The sequence below is a fragment of the Dermacentor variabilis genome, chromosome 2 (assembly GCF_050947875.1).
Source record: "Dermacentor variabilis isolate Ectoservices chromosome 2, ASM5094787v1, whole genome shotgun sequence".
Lineage (NCBI taxonomy): Eukaryota > Metazoa > Arthropoda > Arachnida > Ixodida > Ixodidae > Dermacentor > Dermacentor variabilis.
In genome coordinates this window covers 7,621,034-7,647,007 of record NC_134569.1, presented here as the reverse complement: position 1 = coordinate 7,647,007, position 25,974 = coordinate 7,621,034, and the positions used below count along the sequence as shown (strand labels likewise).

Genomic DNA, 25,974 nt, shown 5'->3' with positions numbered 1-25,974 from the left:
GTCGTCCCCAAGCTCTCAGCAGTGCACGTAAACCCCACAAACTTGCAGAGAATGAACGTGCGACTCGCTGCACAGGTGAGCGATTAAAAACAGTAATATGCCAAAATATAGAAGGTGGCTCTCTGTTGTTTTGTAAGTTTTTTCAACTACAACTGTTACACTTTGTTTGCCTTCCACAGCTGTTCAGCCGCAGTACTGCTATTGGATTGAAGTTATACAGGGCAGAAAGCGTTGAAGGTCTCCAAGACTCGGAGGGAACAGAAGCGTTTACAATAACAATGAATGACGTCGTTGATGCACTCAACACAAAGCATCCTGCAGAGGGAATACGAAAGGGCTCACCGAAGATTGAGGTACGGTTTAAGCCAGTGTACATGACGTTTTAATGGAAGCCCTACAGTTAGTGCAAACTATAAATTCATTTATTTGCGCAGATAATCAAGAAGTTTCTCGACCTGCTCAACATCACGGAACACAACTACCACCACCGAAACATGCTTATGTTTGCCTCGCGACAGACAACCGAAGCTTTGCGTGTTACGCTAATGTTGGTACTCGACATAATTGATGAGCTCCACGAAGCTGGTGTCCCCTACATACTGACAGTGAAGGTCAACCAAGATCCCCTAGAGGTAATGCGCAAATGCTTGTTGAAAATGTAGAGAGCTGTTGAATTTTTAATGCATGCACAAACCGCAAATGCAAAGTTTGTCGTATCGTGATTACTTTTATTACTGCACCATTAAATTAAAAAGTGCGCAAACAAAATCACTCACAGAATGCTTTCTTTATTCATTTCAGAAATATTTCGGAGTTGTCCGTTCATTTCATGGCGACGATGACCACCCATCCGTAGTTCAATTCAGCCAGATTTATAGATTGTTGTATTTGTTCACACCTGTGAAAAATGCAGTGAGAGGAAATTGCTCTGGCGCTCCCGATGGTGTACTGGTGTCTCTTCACGACAGCCTGGGGCAAAAGGCGAAGGCTGCTGCTGAGCTGAAAGGTGCAGTTGAAGCAAAGCTATACAAGAAGCTCTGTGGGATGAGTCTTTCAGTAGGCCACATGGATGACTTGGGCGACCACGGGTACCAGATAGCAGGAACACAAGAAATGGTTGTCTACTACCTGGCTGGATATACATTGAAGAAAGTTACGAAATCCATGTCTTGCGAACGGTGTGTTAAATCACTGGAAAGTGCTTCTGTGCCACCAAGTGCGGGTGACCCACGACCCTCGCATAGCCTTTTGACAGAGCTGAGGTCATTCAAGCCAGGGTGCTTACGTGAACCTTCTTTCAGAATGTTCACCGTCATCAAACACATAGAAGAAATAATTCGTCACACACTCGACAGTAACGCAATTTTTGGTGACTTATTTTGGAGCATCCTGGACGGGCTAGACAAAGCATCTGTGCCGGCACTAGGATGTGACAATCATTATGAGGAGGTGACTGCTAATGTCATCAAGTTCTATCTTGTCATGCGCATGCACTTCTTTTCCAAAAAAAATGAACAGTGAGGCATCGCTGACAGAACAGGTGCAAGCAGCCAGAAAGAGAGCAAAATTGCTTCGAGCAAAAGTAGCTCAAAATTACTTTTTTGTGCACAAAGTAAATAAAAAGTGTCACTGTGTTTGTTGTTTGTTTTGTTCGTTAAAAAGAAAATGAATTAAGCTTTGACCTAAATAAATATTTGTTCATATGTATTTAACTTCGTCCTTGTCACTGCTCACAGATCACTTCCAACTCATTTGCACGTCCCATAATATCCGCGGACAACTATAAAAAATACATGTGTCAATTAAATTTATTAGGCGAAGAAGCGTTGACGGGGATGGATCAATTCACCACAGCGTTGTCTCAAGCGACTGCTGGGCGTGATGCGTTAATGTCCCTACGTCTGCACAGGCGCTCGCCGTCTTCAATTAATACACATCTTAAGAATAAGCAGCAAAAAACAAAGCCCCCGCTCAAGGGAGCACCGTAGCGCTTTTATAGGGAAAAAGTTGGTTGAAAAGCGGAATCATAGTGCACGACCGCTCATTTGCGGTGTAGTTGCAGCCTCTAAATACTAGCTAGACATGTCATTCAAAGGTCCTTGGCATAAAATATTGTTCAGCAGCCAAAACGCAGTCGTCAAAGAGCGAACGGCACAGGCCAGTTGGGGAAAACGACCCACCGCAGAGATGACATCGCAGGAGTAGACGATGCGCGCTGCGTGAGAGATGCGTCACTACAGCGCCGATAGTGCATAGACACCGTGAAGTCCCCGTTACTTACGCGCGGCAGGTTTTTCACAAAACTCAGACTGCGGATGTAAACTACATTTACCGTCGGATAAGCGCCTACAGGCCTGTTGGTGCAAACGACGCGTCGCAGCAGGAGCAGACGACGCGCGGCGCATGACGAAAGACGCGACTGCAGCGCCGGTAGTTTCAGTGACACCCGTTTCGGCCACGTCGGCCAATGGGCTCGCATAGGGAGCTGTGAAACTGAAGTTTGTCTAAGAACGTTGCCTGAGGGGACGGTGACGCTGCACCGGCCATCTTGGCGCGCTCACTGCGACGACGACGCACGATGTATGGGATCTTGAACCTTTGAGCACAGTCCTTATTAGCCGTGAGATGCTGGCCACCACAGAGTTTACACTTGGGGGGACACTGATGCTGCTCATCGGGACTAGGGGCACCACAGCCACGGCAAATAGCGTCACCTGGATTGGGACACACGTCGGCGCGATGACCGAGGCGGCCGCACGTATAGCACACGTCGATTTGCTTGCGGTAGAGTGAGCACTGCATGAGTAACGGTCCATACCTGATAAAGTTCGGTACACGATGCCCGTCGAACGCAACGATGACCATGCCGGTTTGAGCTATTCTCTTCGCTGCTAAGGCGAGTGGATTATTGGCGTTGGCAATCTTGGCACCGATGACGTCAGGGCCGTCTTGATGAGGGATGTTGCGGATCACCCCCTTGCATGTGGAGTGCGGGGCCGTCTCATAGGCACTGAGCTCATATACCTTGCCCGAGATGAGCATCTGCCTCATCCGGACGTGGCGGTTCGCATTCTCGCGCTTGGGAGTACTGGCAACCATATTTTGCTGTAGATTCGGGCATAGAGTATCTTGGCATAGATCTTCCTGACTGATGCCAGCGGCGGCGAGTATTGCGTCAGCCACCGTAACAACGCCAATCTTGGAGATATTGAGTCCACCTCGCGGCCTGATCACAATCTTGATATCGTCTCGCGGAAGTGAAGGCATTCGTCCCGCTCGTATCACTTTGAATTTTAGCGCAGCACCGCCCGATTTGTTACGGCGCGCTCCCGGCTGGGGCGATGGCGCATTAGTGTCAGCCGTGCGCGTTTTGGCGCTAACTCTTCTGGCCCCCGCAGACTGCCAGCCTTGATCTTGGATAACCTCTACCGGGGAGATATCCTCCCCCGCCACTTGATACTCCATCTTTAGTAAGAAATGAAGCGTACCCCGCCTTCAAAGGGCCAGTACGCGGCGGGCAGGTGGTTCACGAGGCGAAAAGCTCGGTCTCAAAGCTCGGGCACGGGCAGGAGGCTCGTGGCCGAGGCGCGAGGCGCGTGGCCTCGGGGAGCAAAGCTTGGCAATCCTCCGTAGGCTTAGCATCTATGGGCTTAGCTTGGCGGCCGCCGCCTTGCTGCTGTCAAAGCGTGTAAATCTGTGAAAAATGAACTCACAGCGCTGCGGATGGTCTCTCAGAATGACGCTTTTCGAGCTGCGTCGAATGAAGCAGACGTTCTGGCGCTTCCAGGTTGCAGTCCGCAGGAAGTACACGTTGAATCGGGAGCTCATGTGGAACAAGTCCGCTGAGTTGGCCCCCTTGCGGTGGTTCAACCCGACTGGGGATTGACAGGGGATTGACTACCTCTTGCAACTGACTGGATACGGAGGAGAAGGACTGGTGATATGGTGCTGCTTGAGTGGGTAAGCGTTTGGTTTTGGCTGTAGTATTTACCAGGCTTCAATTTCTCTGTGTTTGTAGATTTGAATCGCTGGGGATCTTTTACTTGTATTCTGATTTGCGTGGGTATCGCAACAAGTATTGTGTGACAGCAGAGCAAAAGCTTAAAGTAGCGACCATGGTCCTATTGTGTTTGACGAGAGCTGACCTGTTGTGGTTGTGTTAAGAGGTTGGGATAGACGTAGATGAGGACTTGAAGGAAACAGAAACTCGTAAGACCATTCTGCAAAGTGGCAATGATTTGAAACTCATCGAACAACTGGGTAAACGAATTCTAAGCAAAAAAACGGGGACAGGAAGCAGTTAGACAAGAACAGAAAGAAATGAGGCAAAAACAGGAAGAAGCTAGGTAGAAACTGAAAAGAATTTCGCAGGAATAAGGCCTAACAGAAGTAACGAGGCAGTACGCTGCTGCGTTGAACAAAGATTCAAGGTTTGGAGCAGGAAATCGAACGCGGACAACAGCGGCTTGATAAATCTGTAGGCTGGACGCAGCGAAAGTGGGAGGAAGTTGATAGCAGATTTTGGTCGAAAGCCGAGAGAAGTAGTAGTACCTGTGAGAGTAGCAGCACGTTCACAGGTGAACTCAAAGTGCTAGCAGCTAAAGATGCCTTAGTGGCAACAGAGGCCGTTAAAGGCCGTAGTGGGAGCGACGAGGTGCTGTGCCAACAGAGCACTGTAGAGACAGCTAGGCCAGCTGTGAATGAATTGGCACAGTCACCATGCGTGTGCGTCGCATGTAAGGTTAACGAGGTTGTTAACAAAGAACAGAGTACTGTTGACCCGACAGACACGAGCACCCATGTTGAGTCAGATCTGCGTGCCGAAGCGCAGTGCCAGCTGGACGATGCAGTTGAGGGCAGTTCACAGGATTGCGAGCTGCTTAGCTCCAGGGAAGACAATTGAATTGTTCAGGGATCGGTGCAGCTGTCCGCCAGTCTGGGTAGCCAAGAGAGGGATGATTTAGTTATTAATCATTCGGACTGTGCGACAGCGATCGAGACCGATGAGCTGCGTGCCGATGCACAGCGTGAGCTGGACAATGCAGTAGAGGGCAGTTCGCAGGAAAGCGAGTTGCATAGCTCGAGTAAAGACCGCTGCATTGTTTCAGAGTTGGTTGAGCTGTCCGCCAGTCGAGGGAAGGAGAGAGTTGATTTAAATGAAAATCACTCAGACTGTGCGGGTAGGAGAGCGATCCGGGCCGGCGAAATGTGTACCGGCCAGCTTGTGGCGCGAGAAGGCGGCATGAAAGGGAGCTCGAGGAAAAAGCGCCGTAGAAAGAAGCGCGGGAAAGATAGGAATGCGGTGAATAATGTAGCGCAACCAAAGACGGCGACAGACGCAAAAAGCCAGGGCGCGAGGAAAACAAAGGTGCGGTCGTCATTGACGACGTTGGCGCATCAAGCACGTTCGAGCCACCGGTCAGAAAGAGACCCAGAGGCATGTTCTGCGCGGACAAAGGGCACCGGGCAGTTATGTTCCTCGTCGTTCCTTTCGGAGTGCAGCATGCAGTGCGAAGGAGCGCAAGGTGGCGAGACGAGGTGGCGGGGAGTCGCGACGCGGTCAGTCGAGTTTATCATGAAAGCCTGGTGCCAGGACGCAAATTGGCAAGACACTGACACGTCTTGAAGGAGTTGATAGGGTGTCGGTCTCCTTGTTGTTCCTGGGTGTCCAGTATAGCTTTCGAACCGCGACCACCTCAAGTACGGCTCAAAAGTATGAGTCCGTCGTAAACGTTTAGAACGGGAGACCAAGACAGCTTCCGTAGAAGTAAAACGTGCTGTTTTGTTTTATTATTGAGCATTTAAAAATTTCGCGATTTAAGATTAGAGTTTCTTTCAATATGTAAGGTATGAGCTCTGTTTGTTTTGTTTGAGAAGCTCCGAGATTTGAAAGATGCGTTTTATGTAAACACTTAGTTTCGCGAGGTTTTAAATAATGAGTAGCAGGCTTTCTTTTTTTTTTATTTTTTTGTGAGTAACCTGAAGGTCAAGGTTGTCGATGAGAGGCCTATGGTAACGCGCGTGTGTATTAGTTAACCTTCTTTATTTTTAGAAGAGTTTTCGAAGTTTCTAAGTTGAAGCGCGTAGGTTTTCAGTAAGTGCATAATTTGCACGGAAAAGCGTTCTTAGTTCCATTAGCACGTGTCCTGTGCGGACGGAATGAAGCAGAACGTTTCACTTCATTTAATTTATTATACCCTCAAGACCACAAGGTATTACAGAGAGGAGTGGTGTAAAAAAAAGCTAAAAAACAAAGAAAACGAAGACAGCAAGTGACGTAGTCATAGACATGCGAAGCCCCAAGCGATGGTGTCGATTATGGCCGTACGAAATTGTGCGTGGTCTTCAATAGCAATCAACGCGGCGGGAAGGTGGTTCCATTCTTGACACATCCTAGGAATAAGACTAATGACAAGCTCTAGTGCGCAACTGCAAAACTCCAACTTTGTGATGATGATCAATGCGAGGAGATATGTAGGTTAGGGATGAAATTAGATTATCACGCAGATATGAATTATGGAAGTATATTTTATGAAACAGAGCCAGGCGAGAGCATTTGCGACGAGAAGAAAGCGGTGGAAATTGGAGGATGTTTTTAATAGAAGCTACGCTAGCCGTGCGGTTATAACTGCTTAAGATGAAACGCGAGGTATTATTTTGAACACGCTCGAGAGACTGGGTCAGTGTCTCAGCATATGGGTCCCAAACTGATGAAGTGTATTCCATTTTACTCCTAATTAGCGTCGTTTATGACTGGGTTGCTCATGTGTGTTGAGGGCGGCCGCGTTCTGACTTGCATGCGTGGAACTAGTTATAGAAGACGCATTTTTTTAAGGGTTCTGCGGAATGCATAAGTTACGCAAGTTTAGTTGGTCGTTTAAGGTACGTGTTCAGTACGGACTAGAGGAAGAAACGTGAGTAAGCGTAATAAAACATTTGCCTACGACGCAAGTACCCGATCTGAATAGGGAGCACAAAGCTAGCGCGATTGTGATTACGTACCTGGGGAGTTGACCAGACGGTTCAGTGAAGTTAGGCTGCTTAAGTTATGTTCGGGTATTGGTGGTTGAGAGCCTTCGGTATATTTCTGCGTAAACCTTTACTCTTGCGCAGCGCGACGGTCAGGTTTGGTTGAACTCAGGGGGAACGTGAACGCCCGCTTTGGCGGCACAAAATTTTGCGGCCTAAATTTTGGTTTCCCAGTTGAGCGGCTTGCATCGAAATTTTGATAGGAAGCCTGGTGGGTTAACAGCTGATTCCGGGCGTTTGCACGCTGAGTGGTATTGCCGGGATCGACTCTTCTGTGCCGGTTGTTGTCAGATAGTTTAAGGGATTCCAAGTGCGCAGGGCTTACAGAGAGCAAAGCCAGGTTCTTGCTCGCCAGCCATTCTCTTCCTGCCCAGCGGTTGTCAGCACTGGCCAGTCGAGATTTTCCGGGCCATGGAGGAGCTGTTACGATCGGCCTGCGATATTGACCTGCGATCCTTTCACGGCGCGTCGCTTTCACGATCCTTTCACGGCGCGTCAGCGCAAGCGCTTCCTTTTCTATCTGCGCGTACCGTTATTGCGTTGGCGTTAATGAACGAGAGTGGTATGCAACCGGCCGCCTTTCCCCATCTGATTGCACTTGCATAAGCACACAGCCGAGACAGAATGACTACGCGTCGGCGGACACAATAGTGCGCAGCTTAGGGCCGAATTTTGCGACGCATTGCGCCGAGGTGATCGATTCTTTAAGAGACTCGAATCATTTTTTCTGAAGCAGGCCCCAGTGCCACTCACAGCCTTTCAAGGGAAGACTACGGAGCGGTGCTGACATGTCGGCTAGGTTGTTCATAAACCTTGCCAGATAGTTTATCATGCCCAAAAACGTGCGGACATCAACACTTGATGACGTAGCCATTTCGTTTATGGCTCGAACTTTATTGGGATCCGACGTGATTCCTGACGCATCGACCACGTAGCCTAAAAACGCTACTCTGCTGACACAAAAAACATTTTGCCCTATTGAGTGTTATACCCCCGCTGCAACCAACCTTTTGAGCACTGCGTGCAGCCGTTCATCACGTTTACGCTTCGTAGCTCCGTAAACCAGAACGTCGTCCATCAGGTTCACTACTCCGTGAAGGCCATCTAAGATTTCCGCCATTCGCTTTTGAAAGTATTCCGGGGCCGAGGTGATACCGAACGGCAGTCGCTGGAAGCAGTACCTACCAAACTGGGTGATAAATGTTGTTAGCTCTTGACTTTCTTTCGGCAATTTAACCTGGTGAAATCCTGAATTGGTATCTAATTTCGAAAAGTATGTGGCCCCCACCAATTGCCCAAGTGCGTCGTCTACGGTTGGCAAGACGTAGGACGGTTCACGTAGGATGCTCTTGTTCAGCTGGGTTGGATACACACAGATTCGAACTTCCCCACTTGGTTTGACTACTGGCACCATTACTGCACACCATGCAGTCGGGCCATCTACCTTACGAATGACTTTGCTTTTGACCATTTTGGCCAACTCTAGTTTTATGGGGTGCTTTAACGGGATGGATGGCCGCCGCTGCGCGAAAATTGCGAAGGGGACCGCGCCCTCTTTCATGCGAATAGTGTATTCGCCTGACATGCCCAGTCCAGAGAAGAGCTGCGGATACATGTGCTCGTACTGTTTATAGTCAACCACATCAAGAAATTTTACTACACCAAATGCTTCAAGGCTGGGAGCCCTAATAGGACACATTGCAGTGACTCTACAACGTACAGTGTTTGTCGCGTTGTTTTGCCTTTCCAAACAATATCTGCTGAAAAACAACCATTCACTTCGAGGCGCTGATTCGTAGCGCTTCTCAACACCGCTTGTGACCCGTCTATACGAGGCGGTACACCGGGGAAATCTGGCGGAACAACAGTGACTTCGGCTCCTGAATTAATTTTTGCACTTACGCGTACACCATTGATAGGCACTTCCGCGTATCTGGCATTTGAGCCGTTGAGTGTCATAACAAAAAAGTTTTGTCCGTCGCCTTTTAGCATAGACACGCCCACCTGGTTGTTTTCTGTTCTCTTGTGACACACCACAGCGAAATGTCCCTTGATTACACAGTGGCCACACCGCGCTGAACGTGCAGGGCACTGGGCTTTCGGGTGGCTCGACCGTCCGCAGAACTGGCACCCTTGCGGTCGTCGCTGTCCCAGCGACCACCCCTGCCGTTGCTGTGCTGTGGCGCCGGCCTCCCAGTTGCTGGACGGCTTCCTCGTTGCCCGTTGGACCACGTCAAGTTCGCCTGTATTCGCCTCGTTGCTGACGGCCCGGAGTTCCAGTTGCTGTCGGTGAACTGGTGGCATCCATCTGGAGCGCTTCCGATAGCTGTGTGTCCTCGAGGCCGACCACAAATCTGCCGCGGATCGTTCGATGTCGGAATTCTGCAAATTCACAGAGGTCGGCAAGTTCGTGCAGGGCTGTCACAAAGTTGTCCGCATTTTCCCCGGTTCTTGCTTCCGGCGATGGAAATTTGCGCTTTCATAGACTATATTCTTCGTGGCCACAAAATGGGCGTCGAACTTTTTCTTCACTTTCTCGTAGCTTCGAGACTCCTCTTCGGTAAGGCCGAATGTCTGAAAAAATTTCTGGCCTGCCTGCCCATGGTGCCCAAAAGCGTTCGCACCTGGGCTTCCTCCGTTCTGTCGTTGAGCCCCGACGCGTAGCGGTAGTCATCGAATGACATAATCCATTCTGGTCATTCCATCAGTCCGGTCGAAGTTGATGGCTGCCGGTGGCGGGGCTGCCGGTGGCGGGGCTGCCGCTGGCGGAGCCGTCATCGCGCAGATCGAACGCCGGGTGAGTGCCGCAAGGGCAACAAGGATGGGGACGCACTACTGACTCCATGTCGTGTCCGCTGCCGGAGCGGTGATGCGAGCAAAGGACTGACGCCACTCCGATGTAGGCACGAACCCAAAGAGCCCCGTGTTTATTAGACAGCCGCTTTTTAACCCTTTCCTCAATGACGTCACAGCCTGCGCACACGAGTGCTTGGTCAGATCAGAGAACCGAAAACACTACACGAGTGTTTTCGCATTTAGCCACCATAGAAATGCGGCCGCCGCGGCCAGAAAATTTCCAGCTTTATACAATTTTGTAATAATAAGGCTTGCACATTCATTTCTCGTGTACTAGAGTACTATGATTATTTTAGTTATGTATAGCGTTACTCGGTCTCATTGTACTCTGCATTACAGTGCTGCTCACTTGTTACACAGATTTCCTTATTTTAGTATTCTTTATGATCATTCACGAGAGTGTTTTCCTTAGTTTTAAGGTTCTTTTAATTCTCTCACCGTTACTATATTTCATGTACCGTACAGGCAATATTTTCAAGCTTAACATGTTGCCGTTTTTTGGTTTTTACCACAGCAATGATTTTTGATCGTATGTGTCGTTGTTCCTTTTTGTGTTCTTTTCAAGCTCCTAGACTATTGGTAACATAGCTTGTAGGCAGATACCATGCGATTAAATCTCTCATTTTTATTCTGCTTCTTGCAGTTGCTGTGATATCAATTTCTAAATAACTCTAGTCTGTTCATATGATAGCATGTGCTCTTTACTGCGCAAAACAAAAAAAAAACTTTAGCACACTTCGCGTTCTTGCTGTTCGTCATTGTATGCGTACTTAATAATTTTGTTTATGCATGTTCTAGCCATTCTTGATCAATTTCTAGTTCATTAAGAATTGTTTCTGGTAGCTTCAGTGATTCTTGATGTGCTTTTAATTCGATTTACCTCGCATTTCTCATATATTTGACCTTGCATAAGTACTATTTTTGCAATAAAGCGTTGGTATGTGATATGCTCGTTTCATGTGCTTAGCACAAAAATCCTGGTTTGACCGATTGTCAAGACGCGCCCATTTCTTAGCGGGATGTCATTCCCATTTTGTTTATAAACATCGTTGCTGCATACCAAAAGCGGCATTGCGAATTCATTTTCGTGGACATATGCCTTTTCAGGTGGCTTGGTCGAGGATGCGTCGGCCTCTATAGGCAACAGTGCTTGGCACTGCGCCAGGAGCTCAATAGCACTAGACACCGACGCTTTGACTCATATGGAAACCACGAAAACTAGCTTCAGATGATCGTAAACCTTTCAAGTCTAATTCTAGACCAGCTTTTAGATAACGTCTTAAAAGCGTTTAGAAATCATATATGAAGAGCCCTGAAAAAGGAATTATTTGCGTCTTTCCCAACCCTATTTCAAGACCAGCTTTTCGAACGCGTTTTGAAGAGCTGTTCTAGATCGTCTGAGAAAAGTAATTAAGCCGGACATTAACAGGCATATACGACGTTTTACCAGCGAAGTTGTCTTACTCGTCTCTTCCTTAAACCGTTTCTTTAGTCTCGGATAAACGATATAAAAACGTTATGTATCTCTTTTGTGCTACCTGGGTGCTGTAGAATTCGTCAATGTTGCCCGCTATGTCCTTGTGGATTAGGAATCCTACTCGTATTGATTCTTTTCTGGGAGCCCTCTATAGCAGAGGACGTAGCCGTTAGTCAGCGCTGTATAAACCTCACTAGTTCCTCTACCTCACTAAGGCAAATAATATCCCGAACAATGCCTGATAGTTCCTCAAAGAGTCCTGCTAAGCTAGCCTCACTCGAGAGAGTTCGGGTGTTAAATATTGCCAGGGCTCAGTTTTCACTGGCGGCCTGTCTGGGTCCAGAGATTCTTATACCCCTGACACACGGGCAAAACTAAAGTCCTTTCCAGTAAACCCCTTTTGCTACCCTGAAGGACCCTTTGCAGAAAGGAGTTGCGCCGATGACACACGGCACTGCACTGAAATTCTTTAGGTAGTTCTTCAGATGAACGCCGCAAGAAAAATAGCGCTCGCTGTTAAAGCCACAAGAGAGAAAACATTCTTAACAAGCTGCGCATTTAATTACACTTAGCCACTGTAGAACCTAAAAATATATTTTTCATTGTTGATGGCTAATAATGCTTATAGTCGTTTATTTTATCCGCGTTTTTGCGTTGTTAGCAGCCATTTAACTTGATCCAGCAACTATGTGCAGCCGGTGTTTTGCTGTGCGTGCTGTTTATTCTGGTGCTGCCCACGTTTCTGTCGTCCTTTCTCACGTCTATGTCGTCCCTTCCTTTGTGCGCGCAGGCGTAACGCGTTTTATTCAATATGTTATTCCAACAACTGTGGTGTCTTCTGGGTATTTCCTGTGGGCGCTGATTGTGCAGTCTCCATCTCGCGACGTGAACACACCATATACGCGCAGCAAACGACGACGACACTGCCAGAATTCAACATGGCGGCACTAGCGACGTTATGCGAGCGTTTGAGAGTATAGCTAGAGGAAATCTCCACTATTCGACAAATTGTATTAACGCTAACAATTAAAACATTTTCTCAAGGTAAAAAAAATACCTATGGGCACCGTAGTTGTGTGGCTGGTTTCCTTCTATTGAGGAGTTGTGCACGCTGTGTGCGAGAGTAACTCCTTTTCCGCTCGAAAAGTAGTTGCACGATCTCCTTTCCCGAAAAGTAACTTTGCCGTAAAGGAGATACTCCTTTGTCGTGTGTCACTGCACTTGAACGCCTTTCCGGTAGATGTCCCCTTACCTAAAGGACTTTAGAGTGCCCGTGTGTCAGGGGTATTAGCACCCTCTGCTGCGTTACAGGTCTGACCACCGCCTTGGTCAAGTGCTCCGCAGATGCTCGAGACTGAAAGCCATTGGTTGATCGAATTTGCATTTGGGAGGGAGTGGCCGAACACTGCACCAGGGAGGCCAATTCCTGTTCTGGTGAGGGAGTGTTTTTTGTTGAAGCTTACTGGGTCTTCCTAACTTGGTTACAACTGGATTAGTATAGCCCCACGGGCACTCGGCAGCTTACCATTGTTGTGACTTCATGGTTCAGGACGAAAGACGGACTCTTCCCGCGGACGAAGCAGAAACGAAAAACTTTATACAATATTTACAGATAGTAGATTATAGCGTACAGGTAGGAGCGCATCAGACCGACTGGGCGGCTGCAAGCGACTCTCTGTCCTCACAATGGGCCGGTTCGCCCTTAAATCCCTTCGGCGACCCCTTGTCAGCAGGAACCGGCTTGGGCGAGTTCTCGTCGGCAGGAACCAGGCGGGGCAAGGTGATGACCTCGCCCACGCCGAATTCTTGATTCGCCGCGGACATGGCTTGGCGCTTCTTGGAGTCGCCTCCCGTCGAATTCTTGATTCGTCGCGAAGAATTGGATGCTTTCGTTGCCTCGTCGTAACCACGTGTTGCAGGTAGTAAGGCAGCTCCCATCGCATCGTGGTCACCTCGTGGTCGCTACGTGGTGCTCGTACTATGGCACAACAGCACCCCCGCCGCCAGATAGTACATCCAGAAGTCAAGCTGTTCGACGCGGCTCGATGTATGCGATGTGCTAATTGTGTGACGTCCTTGATGGGGCCAAGGAAATCGTTTTGCCGCCCTTTCATCGGCTGGTCTTTCCTTTGCTTGGATCTGAGAAAGCTCACGGAGTGACCGAAAAACAACGCCAATCACTTCGGTGAAAGTGAGCACCCTCTGAATGCTCTCCACAACGCCAGACCAAACTCCAGGAAAACAAACGCTCTAACCCCCTCTGCGCTCTCAACAGCTCTATTACGGTTGTTGTACCAAACACGAAACACGCACTCGATAAAGAGCCGGGGATACAGACCTCCACAAATAGTGCTCTCAAAGACACATTCAAAGAGAATAAACAGCTAAAGAATAGATTGCAAAGCAATTCTTAACAGTCATTGGGGCAGGCAAGGCACAGCGATCGAAGAGAATTTATATTTTGCCCTGTCTCACTCCAAGTAAAATTTGTCACTTGCCATTGGGTTTACCAACTTGCTGACATGCGTCGCATGACAGAACAAGTGTTTCTAACTCTTTCTATCATCCTGGCCAATAGAAATCTTGCGCTATCCTAGCCTTTGTCTTCTGGATACTGAAGTGACCCACCCAAACATTCCCATGCGCTAACTCTAAACGCTGTGGTCGGTACTTTTCTGGCACGAGTAGTTGGTTGTATGTCCGACCCTTGAAATCCTGATATTTCCGGTACTTGAGACCTGACCTAGTGTAGAACGAGATGTTCTTTCGGGCCACTCCTTCATTTACATTAGCCTGCAACACAGTTAGCGAAGGGTCACTTTTCTGTGCCGCGATAAGCGCCTCTCGGTCAACGCTGCTAATCTGCTCCCAGCAAAAGGAGGCGGGACTAAGCAGTCAACCTTCCACTTCAGCCCTAGGCGCCCCATTTTCCCGTCTCGAAAGGCTCCTGACCTACTGTCACTGATCCGGTAATTGACCCATCACAAGTCTGAGTCATCTGCTTTTCATCAGCCGTATCTCCCGGCCTAGACTGCCGCTGTGAGGACGTTACGTTGTCAGTTTCCTCGTTTGAAGATGTGTTTTCACGTTTCTTTGAGAGGGCACGTGACCGCGATCGCGTTAATGCCATGCAAGCGACATTGGCAGAGAACGACCGGCCCTCCTTTTCTAAAAGCTGCTCCGATTTGTTTGAAAAAAGACATGAAAAGTGTGCGGGTAAACTTGGGACTCACGGCAGCCTCCGTTTGCAACCTTCCAAACGCGCCCTCGAGAGTTACCCTGGCAACTGGAAAGCACGCGCTCTTCTGCGATTTGTCTGATCCAGGCGCCTTCCCCTGTATAGTCTCCGGCAGAAACACAGGACGAATGAGTGACATCCATGGTGGCGGCGGAATCGCGAAGTGCCCTGCACATTTTTCCGTTTACCACAACATCCTGCATATATGGCTCCAGCAGCCTCAGATTTTCGTCCGACTGCATAATGCTGGCGAACGCGGTTTGCTCCTTGCAATTTGAGGAAATATGGCCTGCCTTTCGGCAACGGAAGCAGATAATTGGTGTCCGGGCCTCGAACGCGCGCTCTAGGTCTGCCTTAGCTTTAGCGGCCCCAGCTGACTGGACTGTCTCTGCTGGCCCTTCCATCGCCACCTCAGCCTTAGTCGATCCTCCCTTGCTGAACTCGTCGCTCGCGGATGATTTCTTATTCGGCGAAACTGCGTTGCGTGGGGAAAACCGCTTTCCAGAATAGCCCTTTTTTTTTCTAGCCTATTTTCCTGAATAGGTTTTCCTTGGAAGTTTCTGCGCGTGTCATATTCCTCCGCGAGCTGCGCTGCCTTCTCTAGGTCTACCTCTGGGAGCCTGTCCTGCAGTCTAACTTCTTCTGGAAGAACTCGACAAAACTGCTCTAGTGCTATGCATTCAAGCACCTTGTCGTGGTTGCCATACACTTCTGCACTTTTGAGCCACTCTTTTAAGTTGGACTTTAACTCGTGCGCGAACTCAGTGTGCGACTCGCTGCCCCTTTTTGCCTGTCTAAACCGCTGTCGAAATGCCTCCGCAGAGGTGCGGTATTTGAGAAGAAGCGCGGCTTTTACCTTTCCATAGTTCTCGTAGTCTTCTTTAGAAAAGCGTGCGAGAACATCCGCGACCTCTCCTGGGACAACCGAAAGAAGTTTTTGAGACCAAAGGCTTGCGTCCAGCCCGATTTTTTCCCACGTGCGTTCGAATTTCACAGGAAAAAGTGTGATATCACCGCCTATCCTGTACGGTAACATCAGGTCCTGTATGCTCAGTTTGGGCGTATCATCTCCACCGGAAAGTGGACTTGAACGCGCCGAGCTGATTCGAATTTGCTCTATTTCCAGTTCTCTCATTTTAAGAGCATAATCTCGCTCCTCGCGTCTTTCCTGCTCCTCTGCCTCGTCGCTCCTTTTTCTCTCCTCTGCCTCTTCACGCCTTTTCTTCCGCCTCGTCGCGCATTTTTTTCTCGCTTCTGCCCTCAAGAATTTCTCCCCAAACTTCTTCGACTTCCTCCTCAGTTACCTCTTGTGCCTTCATAACGTCCAGAATGTCTTTCGCCTTGCCGCGGCAACTGAAATGTCCATCTCCTGACAAACATCGAGAAGGTCCTGTGTGCTGAGCTTCTCCATCGCGATCTGTCGGCTCCTGTTTTGCCTCTAAATTAGCTTTGCTTCCGAAGCCGGAAATCTATGCAAGGCCTGAAGCGAACTAAGACAAAACCAGTACAACCCTTTCAGAATACTTGAGCAATGGTCCTTAGCATTTACGTGTGGCAAAGGTCTGGGCGCTTCTTGAAGTCGCCTTCCGTGTCGAATTCTTGATTCGTCGCGGAGAAGTGGGAGCTCTCGTCGCCTCGTAGTAGCCACATGGTGCATGTAGTATGCCAGCTCCCGTCGACTCGTGGTCGCCACGTGGTGCTCGGAGTATGGCGCAAAACCATCATCAGATATAAAAATACCTTTTGTCAAACGAGGATTCGAGCTCCTATGGCAACCGAGCAACCGACATAACTCAGTCAAATAATCCTGTAGGCGGACAGGCTACCTTATCGCGCAGAGGTCCAGCCCAGAGGGCCTTACATGCCTGAATATCCCTTGATTCATCCGCCATTGGCTCGGTGGTACCCTAACATTGTGGTTCCGGAATCTCATGACGCATGCGGGCATGAACGCGGCTTGGTACAGGATATAGCATTTACGACGAGTTTGAACAGCACGTAAAACGTGTGTGAAAAAAAAAGGAAGGGGCAAAGGTTTCAGCGCTCACCGGGAAGCCCCAAGTCGCGTGTGCGCGGAGGTACAACCGTCCACTTATTGCCGCGTCTGCCTGCCTCTGTTGAGGCCGATTTCTGGCCATCGTTTGCATATATACTGAGACTTTCGCTACAGGGCACATACTAAGAGTGGCGAGACGGGCAGCTAGAACAATATGGTTGTGAGCCGCGCGGAGAACAGGCGGCCTTGACAGCGGCTGGGTGTCTTGGTTTGGACAACAGGCTTGGACAACTAGTGCTTATACCAGAGCTAATGAGAAGAAAGAAATGGCGGAATGGGCTGCTAAGCATAACGGGAACGCTTCAGGCCCAGACGCTAGCAAGTCAGGAATGATATGCTTCACTTAAGCTACAGCAAGCGCGTCTGCTATCAGTCAGACATGGTTTGTACACTTCACGCGTGGAATGAATTGACGACCCTACCGCCGCGCTCGCAATGCAATTCACGGGAACACAAACGGAAACACGCAAGCACGAATAAATGCAAATTTAGAAAGGAATGGACGCAAATACGACCGTTCTGACGTGATGACAAACTGCGTTAACTTTACAAGTAGTGTCGTTACGTGCTTTTTCCTTATTCTTTGCTTGAATACTGTAAAGCCTTCTGGTTAGTTTCCTCTGTTTCTTTTGTGCGGAAATTTTGCATCATCTAAGGAAGCACGTTTCGGTAGCGCGCTTTGTAAGTTGCTGCGGATAAATTAATTATTCGTTATCGAAGGACAATGTCCGCCTGGCGCCACCAGTGACCTCTGCTGCTCTCAGCGTGGGAAGGCGCGTCAGCAAGGTGCTTACAAAATTTCATAGGTTAGACAACTTCGGCAGCCTTTGGCGCAGTCATGCCACACTGCACTTTTTCGGAGAGCTGAACGTGGAGGTCGAGGTAAGACAGGAACGCGTTATCTGTGAGCGACAAGGGCGTCGCCAGAATTTTTTTACTTCGGGGGGGAGGACTTTATGCGTTATGTTTTGACTATGTTTAACTGGGCTGAAGGCCTTCTAAACACACTCTAAACGTCGAAAATGGGAAAAAGAATAACAACAAGGTGTATGGGAAACGAATAACAAAAACAAATAGCAGAGAGGAGAGAACTGCAAAAATAGTGCACGCAATAGGCATTTCAGTCAGTGTCACATTTGGCCATGCAATACAGCAGGTTTCACAAATGCAAATAACAGCTCTCCGACGATACACTGTTCGCTACGCAAGCTAGGCCACCGATGTGGCATCGGACAGCGCCCTTTATGGAGTCACTTTCAAAGCGATGACAGGGACAGAAGAAGGTTTCGTCACAACCACAGATGCCTGCGCTGTGACAGCAGAAGACATAACACAGTCGGAATTTATTCGATGGTGAAGCGAGTGTTCTGATACCGGTATCGGTCTTACACCCGTGCCGCACAATTTGCCCACGAAAGCGCCACAGGGATTTGGTGGGGTATCTTTACATCGGCATACAAGTGCAGACGTATACGTCGATTACTGTGCCCAGCACCAAACATGTCGACAACACGCCGAATATCTATCTCATTGGGAAGAGATCGCTCAAGCGCAAGCACAGCTAGGCCGCTCAGACGGTTATTCGTCATCTTGCTGCGAATATGTCTTCAATCTTCGAAGGCACGAAAACTTGCGCTCACAAGATGATGACGATGTCGGTATCGAACACCTAGCTTGCGCAGTTCGTGGAAAACTAGTTTATATTCACCCAAGACAGCCACAAATTGCAGCAGTGTCTCTATCTTGCACTTCCTTTCGGCTTTGATGCGATGAAGAAGTTTCGTTACCAGCTTGCACTCAACCTCAACGCTTTCGATGTCGCATACATAGTGCTTGCCGAAACACTTGAATAAGGAGATGTCCATAAAATTCTCACTTCGGGGGTGGAGTGTGCTAATTCTGCACAATACATAATTATTATCCGTAACCGCCAAGTCAGCTCCGCAATCAGATGGTCCAAAATGGGTAGAAAAACCTTGACTCTGAATGTTTCCTTTGACTCTGGAGACTCCATCCGGCCGTCCTTCGCTCAATACGTACCGTTCTAAATGACTGTGCGTGTCATGAGGCATATGCCTGACTAATATTGCAGTCTCTACTTTGAAACAGGTTCGAAAGAACCCTAAGGCAGATCAGCACTTTGGTAAATAGGCTTAAATGGAAGAGAAACGAGGAGTTTATTCCCTCAAGCAGACAGCTTCCGTTGCCCGCCTGCTCTTTTTAGCGATGACTTCGGCGAGGCATACAAAGTTAGGAAAACTTTTCATTGCCGCTGTGCAAGCCGCTATCTGGCAGGCCCATCGTGTATCGCCGAGACACTGCAGCTCCATCACTGGCAAAGACAACCTTTTGTGCACATTTACGTACATAGAGTGAATTGCAGATCCACTCAGGAAAACCTAGAGGCATTCTAAAAGAGAAAGAAAATCCCTCACCGGTTTTATCGCCTTACATCCACGATGGCAGGATTGAGGCGGTGTTCACGCAGTGGACGTGCACTGCCTGCGGTATTTCCTGCCTGAACAGCGCCTGGACGCAGCTTGAGGTGCCACTCATAACAGTCGCACCATCACATGTTTGAGCGCTGCACAGCTCAGTATCTATGGCGCAGCGATTCAATGTTTCCCTTACATAGCCTAAGGACAACTTTGCATCCAAGTGCTCAGCGTTGCGGAATCCAAGAAACCACTCAAAGGCAGCCCCACTAACAAGTACCTTACTACAACTGATAATTGTTCCTTCTTGCTTAGGTCCTTGGTTTCATCGACAATAAGTGCAAAGCACTGGAGCTATTCATGTTTTCCTTTGTACTTGTTGATGTGACGTGTCTGTGAATTTCGAGGATCTGGTCCTGTATCGAATGATGAACATACTTCGCGTTCGCTGCCGCACCATTCAGCTTCTTTCCGACAATATCATCATATTTGCCAAACAAGTTCAAGAGCTCAGTAAAGTTTCCCTTGTTTTCACTTGTGGCACTTTCATCGTGGCCCCTCTGAGCGATTCCGTGAACGGCAGTGGATCGCAAAATACCTGCCACTCTTGCCATATAGAGGCGATTATCCTGCACCTCCCTGGAGTGCGCGTCACTGAGATGTGTTGCAACTGACTTACTCTGTCCTCCCAACTTCATCTGGGTGTAGGAAACTCAAGATGTCTGGCCAGACTTATGCGCGTGTGAGTTTTTGTGCTTTCTGAAACCAGCACCTTTCTCTAGGGCTTTTTTTACAGTTACTGTTTCAACCGTTGACAAATGCAGATTTCTCATTAGCACCAGTAGAAAACGTTTCTGCAAGGGTAACAGAAAGCTGCGTCAGCCTGCGCACTGTACTGCAACCAAGGAAATAGGCGGTATGCGGTGCCAGTCCGAGCGGAAGCTTCTGTTCTATTTGCCGTACTTATTAGATGGAAATGGGTTCAGTATTGGTGTGGGTGACTCTGTCTTAAATTTCGAAATGTCCAACTGGCCTGCATGGTCGACATCCACATCCAGGCGGTGAATTCGGTCGCAGAATCAGGTTCATCCCTTGCTGCACACCATGCAGACAGCTCTCTGACTGTCCATTTGCACCGACGAGCAGAGACAAGCGTCGTCAGGAGTGATGCTGTACACAGTCTCAAGTGGAATCAAAACGGAGTGCTGAGAAGGATTTTCTTGTTCATGGCGCGTCTTAGAATTTCCCACTGTTGAAGCAGAAAGGTCGGTGTAGATGCACTGTTGCGTGGCCCGCTCGCTTGCATTCGAAAAAGTCGGCAATGGACCTTTTTTGTGACATCCTGAGGCAACCCAAAGGTCCTGTGGCGTCGACCACACGTCGGAGCCTCTTTCGGTGACGAGACGTGCTGGCGTTTCCTCTCGCGACACGAACGCTGCTTGCGAGCGGGCACACGAACTGGCTGAAGTGGTTGGTGCCACCACTACAGTGAAATAGAAGGGGCTAGCGGCAATGAGCGGAAAAGCTGCGCCGCATCGTGAATGGTGCGCCCAGGAGCGATCTTAGCTAGGCGCTGCCGTCGCTCCCTACTGAAGCTGCTGTTACGTCTCGATACGGCGAAGAGCATTTCTAAACGTTTACCAGAGGCAACCCACCCCATTCATCACCCGTCTATGCAGAAGTCAACGCAGCTTTGACGCCGACCGTTGACGGGTCAAGAAAAGACCCTCCACCTGTAAATGAACTAATGGATAAAAGAGGCCCAAGTCGACGCCTACCAAACAACGGCGCCGACCTTGGATTCCCATGTTGCTATACGGTCACGCCCTTCGGCGTGAAATTCTGGGCTGGATATTGCGACCGATTCGACGTTTGTGATTGGCGGCGATACAGTCATCAGATTCCCTAGTCTGGTCGCTTAAGACGAAGAGATAAAAAGCGGCGACCTTTTGCTGAGAGGCTGACGTGTCCTGATGTGAGCACAGAGGTTTAATTTGCTCCCACGTGGAGTGGGCTTCCGTGCCTGGAGCCAGTGTACATAATGTATATAAACCCTTTTAAGGCGAAGCTTTCTTTGCCTCTTCCTTCAACTTTCTCACTGCTGCTGCTGTTGCTGTCTGGCACACCGTGTCGGGGGGTGGTTCAGAGCGCGCGTATACATAACAGGGTTGTGGCAGAGACGAAAGGCAACGAGATAAACTCGTTTCGACCTTTGGACCGTGCCAAATGTACACAATGCCCTCTGGAGCTCCCTAGGTGTCACCACACTATAGCCTCTTGACAGCTGTAATTACCCGTGACCCCCTGCAAAAGCATCGCAGAAACTGCGGCGCTTACCTTTCTACTAACGTGCAAGTCCAGAGGGTAGCTAGATAGAATGGTAGAAAGGAGGGGGGAGAGGAAGCAGAGAGATACGGTAGAACAGACGCCATCGCCAAACGAGTAACAGCCTTTCCACTCTTAGCTCGCAGTTCCCATTCAACGGGAAGGCAGAGGGGGATAGGGAAAAGGTGACGTGAGAAGGCCACAAAACGCTTGTAGACACGACACCGGTTGTAAGGAGCCGGGATAAATTTAAGTACAAGGTACAGTACGATACGTTTCTGCTATTTCTGAAAAATAAACACCATGCAAATATGTGCAGAAAAAGAGCCGCAGTAATTAAGGCACGGCGCAGGGTCTAGGCGACACCACGGAATCATCAGCACGTCAAATCAACACCTTTATGCCCACCGGTAGCTTTGCGGCTATGTAATTGGTCAAGGTCGCGGATTTGATCTCGACTGCGGCAGCTACATTTCGACGGGGGCGGAATAAAAGAACACTCGTGCACTTAGACTTAGGGACATGTTAAAATACACCATGGTGTCAAAATTAACGCGGAATCCGTCACTACGGCGCACCTCATAATTCGATTGTGGTTTTGGCACATTCAGCTCCATAATTCAATTTAAAGTTTAATACTTCTGCCACGATGTGCGATGTGCCATGCGAGACAATGACAATACTCAACCCTCTCAGAGGTTATAAAGTATGGCAAACAACAATGCCTCAAGCAAACACCTCTCCTGTGTGTTCTGTGCACTACGCAAACAAACAGCAGGGACGCATGAAAGGTAACATTTAAGGTCAACTCAGCACTCTCGCATTGGACCGAGCGTTGAAGAAATGAAACATTCGCCGTCAACGTCACCATTAATTATCGTCAATCAAAGCGAACAGCACAGAAAGCTTCGCTTACATAGATTCCCACAGTGTGTGGGATCTGCATAATTTTTCCTTCATTCCTACTGCCGGACGTACTCGTCGATTGCCTTGGTGGATACCTGGCTCAAACTCCACTTCAAGCCGCATCACTCCCCGAGTGCTACGGACAGGCAATCGGGTTCGCGGAGCGGATGGTTGCGTGCAAGTGGCGGTGTCCTGCAAGGGCTTACCAGGTCTTTTTTTAGATTAGGCAATGTTGTCCCGATGGCTTTCTGTGAGAAAAGCTGCGGCTTGGTTTGTCAACTCGTTTGACCCCACTTGCAATGTTGTGGCCGAGGCTATTACTTCCGAGACACGAACTTGCCGGTCCACGCAAGCACACCTAAGTGTGTAGCCCAGTTTTAAACATATTTAGAACCATTTGAACCATATCATATTGAGACAGTTCGCGCTGTATTTAGAGCACCTATTCTATTACAAGCGTGAGTGTGATTGCTTGTGATCAGAAATTATCTATAATAAATTATGCTTAAATAAGGCCGTCCTTTGTAAGCGGTGCTGCTCTCATACATCTGCCTCCAAATTATAAGACACCAAAATTGACATTGTTTCTTACCGTCTGCCTTGGGTCAGCTTTTCGGCACTCTCTCTTAGGGGGAGGGGGGAGGCAAAGGGGGTGCAGGCGGATTTTTTTTTTTTTTGGGGGGGGGCGGCCGCCCCTCCATGCCTCTCCCCCGCCCCTGGCTCCGCCCCTGGTGAGCGACGTGGACAACATGTGATGACGAGAAACTAAATAAACGGCTCGGGAAATGACTCAGATTTTTCAGAAAGGCACAGTGCGAGTCGCATGCAGTGTTGCCGAAAAAAGTTCCAGCATTCATTGAACGCGGGGGATGGGGAGCAGGCAGTGAAGTAGCACCTCCACAGTGATGGCCCTGCTGATTCAGGAAGCGCTCCGTCGCTTACGGATTAGCCTTGCAGGCAGTCTACTGTATTAGACTTACAAGCAATTTACTGTATGCACCAGGCACACAGTAGGTTTTGGCAAAGTCAGCCACAACTTGCACTCGCGGTGTCTCGCATGCTGTTGACAAGTGAACAATGCAGCCGTAAGTGCAATGACCACAGAGGTTGCATATCATATTGACCGCAAATAAAGACGGGGACAGAGGGAGAGAACACATAAACAGCACGGGCGGTAACTTTCAACTGTCCCCGTCTTTCCTCTGTCCCCGTCTTTATTTGCGGTCAATATGATATGCAGTAAATACCAACTAGGCCAAAGTGAAGTTCTTCCGGACCACAGAGGTTGTAGGCTGCAAACTCAGTAGGCATTAGCACTTTAAGAGGGCGGCAGGCTCCACCCCCCCCCCCCCCCCAATTGGACACAAATAAAATCTGACAATACACTTTTGTTGAAAACAAGCTGCCAGAGCGAAGTTCTGAAGCAGCAACGAAATTAAAACTAGATTTGAGTGCAATGCAAACTGATAGAGAACCAGCAAACGTACTGAAGCCAGCATGATCAACATTGGCCATTTTGGCCCGTTATATTTTGTGAACAAAGCAAATGAGGAAACATATTATTGCACCCACGTTTTTCCCGGCGTAGGCAGACTTCCATTCAAATTTTTTCCGAAAACAGGAACCGGAGTTTATTTCATTTTTCGAAAATGTTTTTTTGAAAAATTCATTTAGCTGTTCTTTTTCTTGTTTCATGCAGGAAGATATGTTGCATCAATGTTGTAAAGATAATGTTCAGTGTTTCACACTTTTTTCAAGTTTCCGTGTGAAATAGAAAACGCGCCAAGACGCATCAGTTACAAGTTTTTTTTTATTTTGGGCCATGTTTGGAATTTGTTCATATTATTTTCGTTTCTGGACAGCATAAAAAAACGCATGGAACTAATTTACTGTGAAGCGTATTAAAATGAGCAGAAATGTTTGTCAACACGTTTTTGGCTTGCATTTAATTGTGCCGTGAAATTCGAAAATATTGTGACAGGAGGACGGTCGTGCCGCCACCTCCTTCGAATATTTTTTTCGCTTGCTGGAAACACTTTTCAGGAACAAAACTTTCGGTTCCGTGCAGTTTGAACATTCCTACATGACAAAAAAAATAAAAACAGACAAGACAAAGATATCAAGCGGACATGCGTGGTTGATCTCGTGAAATCACCCTCCTACCATTTCGACTTGCAGGAGGCAGTCGAAATGGGCAGGTCAACAAGACCGTCCGGTCTTGAACGTCCGGAATTAAACTAAACTTAGTCAAGATGTCCACAGGTTCACAGAATCTGCTCTTCTGATCATGCAGGGCTGCAAGGAAGGTTCCTAATAAGCACATTAATATTGTTTAATTAATAGCGGTTGATCACACATATTACAAGCTGCATTTACAGTGGCACCGCATGCAACTATGCTGAAAAGTGTGTGCCCCGACATTACCAGAGACTTTTTCTTGGTTCGAGACCCTCCTTCGATGAGCTAGGTGCCATGCTGATATGAAGAACACCGAGTTGCAGCACAAACAGCACAAACCCAACTACCCTACAGTGGAACATCCACTGTAGAGAAATACAACCAAAGTGCGACAACAGTGAATGGAGAACCAATGGTACCGGCTATGATAATAGTCGTGCTATAGAAATCTAGGATGATGGTGAGGACGATGATGATGATGACGACTACAACAGCAGCTTGCTTTACGCACTGATTTAAGTTTTCCTCCCGAGGCAGCGTCGATGTAAGGAGGCTTTCGTTCTTATGCTTCGTTTTATTTAAGCACTGTTTATTCGTTACAAAAATGCAAGATACAGGTAGTACATTATACAGGAGAGGGTCCCAAAATCAAAGATTGCACCGGGACCCCGAACAGGAAATCCAAGCAATTAATACATTAGAAGCAGCATAACAGGTATTGTTGAATATAAATAAACAACAAAATCTATCCAGACAGTAACAAGAGCTCTGAAACATGATCATCTAGTAGTTAAAAACAAAAGTAACAAAAGTTCACAAATAACAGTGCAACTACTACACATTGTACATCATACAACTGGGTATAAATGAATATATCTCAATTTATTGTACATGCTCTAGTGATTATTTAAAAGATGAGGATGATCACATTAAAGAGCTTGGTAAGTTATTCCAATGTCTTATTGCTGTGCATGCTGAAGTCATTTGTCCACAATTAGTGTGAGCTCTGGGGAGCAAAAACATTGTTTATAGCAAATTTTGCACAATTATTGTTTTTGAGCATGTCAGTATAAATAAAGTTATACTGTAGCTGACTTGTTACTAACTTATAGAAAAGAAGAAGCAGGTTAAGATAAAATTACTCTACTGAAAAGTCCTTGTTATCACAACATGGCACAATTGTCTGCTAAAATGCCATTTTGGAGCAAGATAGCGCAAAGGTCCACTCTTAGCGTAACTTGGTGTAATTTGTGCAGCTCATAGAGTTTCATATTAGTATAACTAGAGGGAAATCTGACGCAGCGATCGTTCAACCATCATGGGAATGATGGGAAGTACAGGTTACGGATTGACATTCTGTTGACTGGCGAACTAGTCTACAAGTATTTTTTGGCAGTTTTGGTTTCCTTCCAAGCGCAATTGCTATGACCTACAGTGGGACAGTGCAACGCAAAGCTCTCTGCCCATCTTCTGT

The 25,974-nt window shown here is 48.1% G+C and overlaps 1 long non-coding RNA gene across 1 annotated transcript; it reads left to right on the top strand.

Annotated features, from left to right (window-relative positions):
- The first annotated feature begins 567 nt into the window (after window positions 1–567).
- On the top strand, window positions 568–1,707 carry LOC142571329 (uncharacterized). Its single transcript, XR_012825852.1, has 2 exons — window positions 568–632; window positions 802–1,707. It is a non-coding gene; the product is annotated as an uncharacterized LOC142571329 (long non-coding RNA).
- Window positions 1,708–25,974: the final 24,267 nt, after the last annotated feature.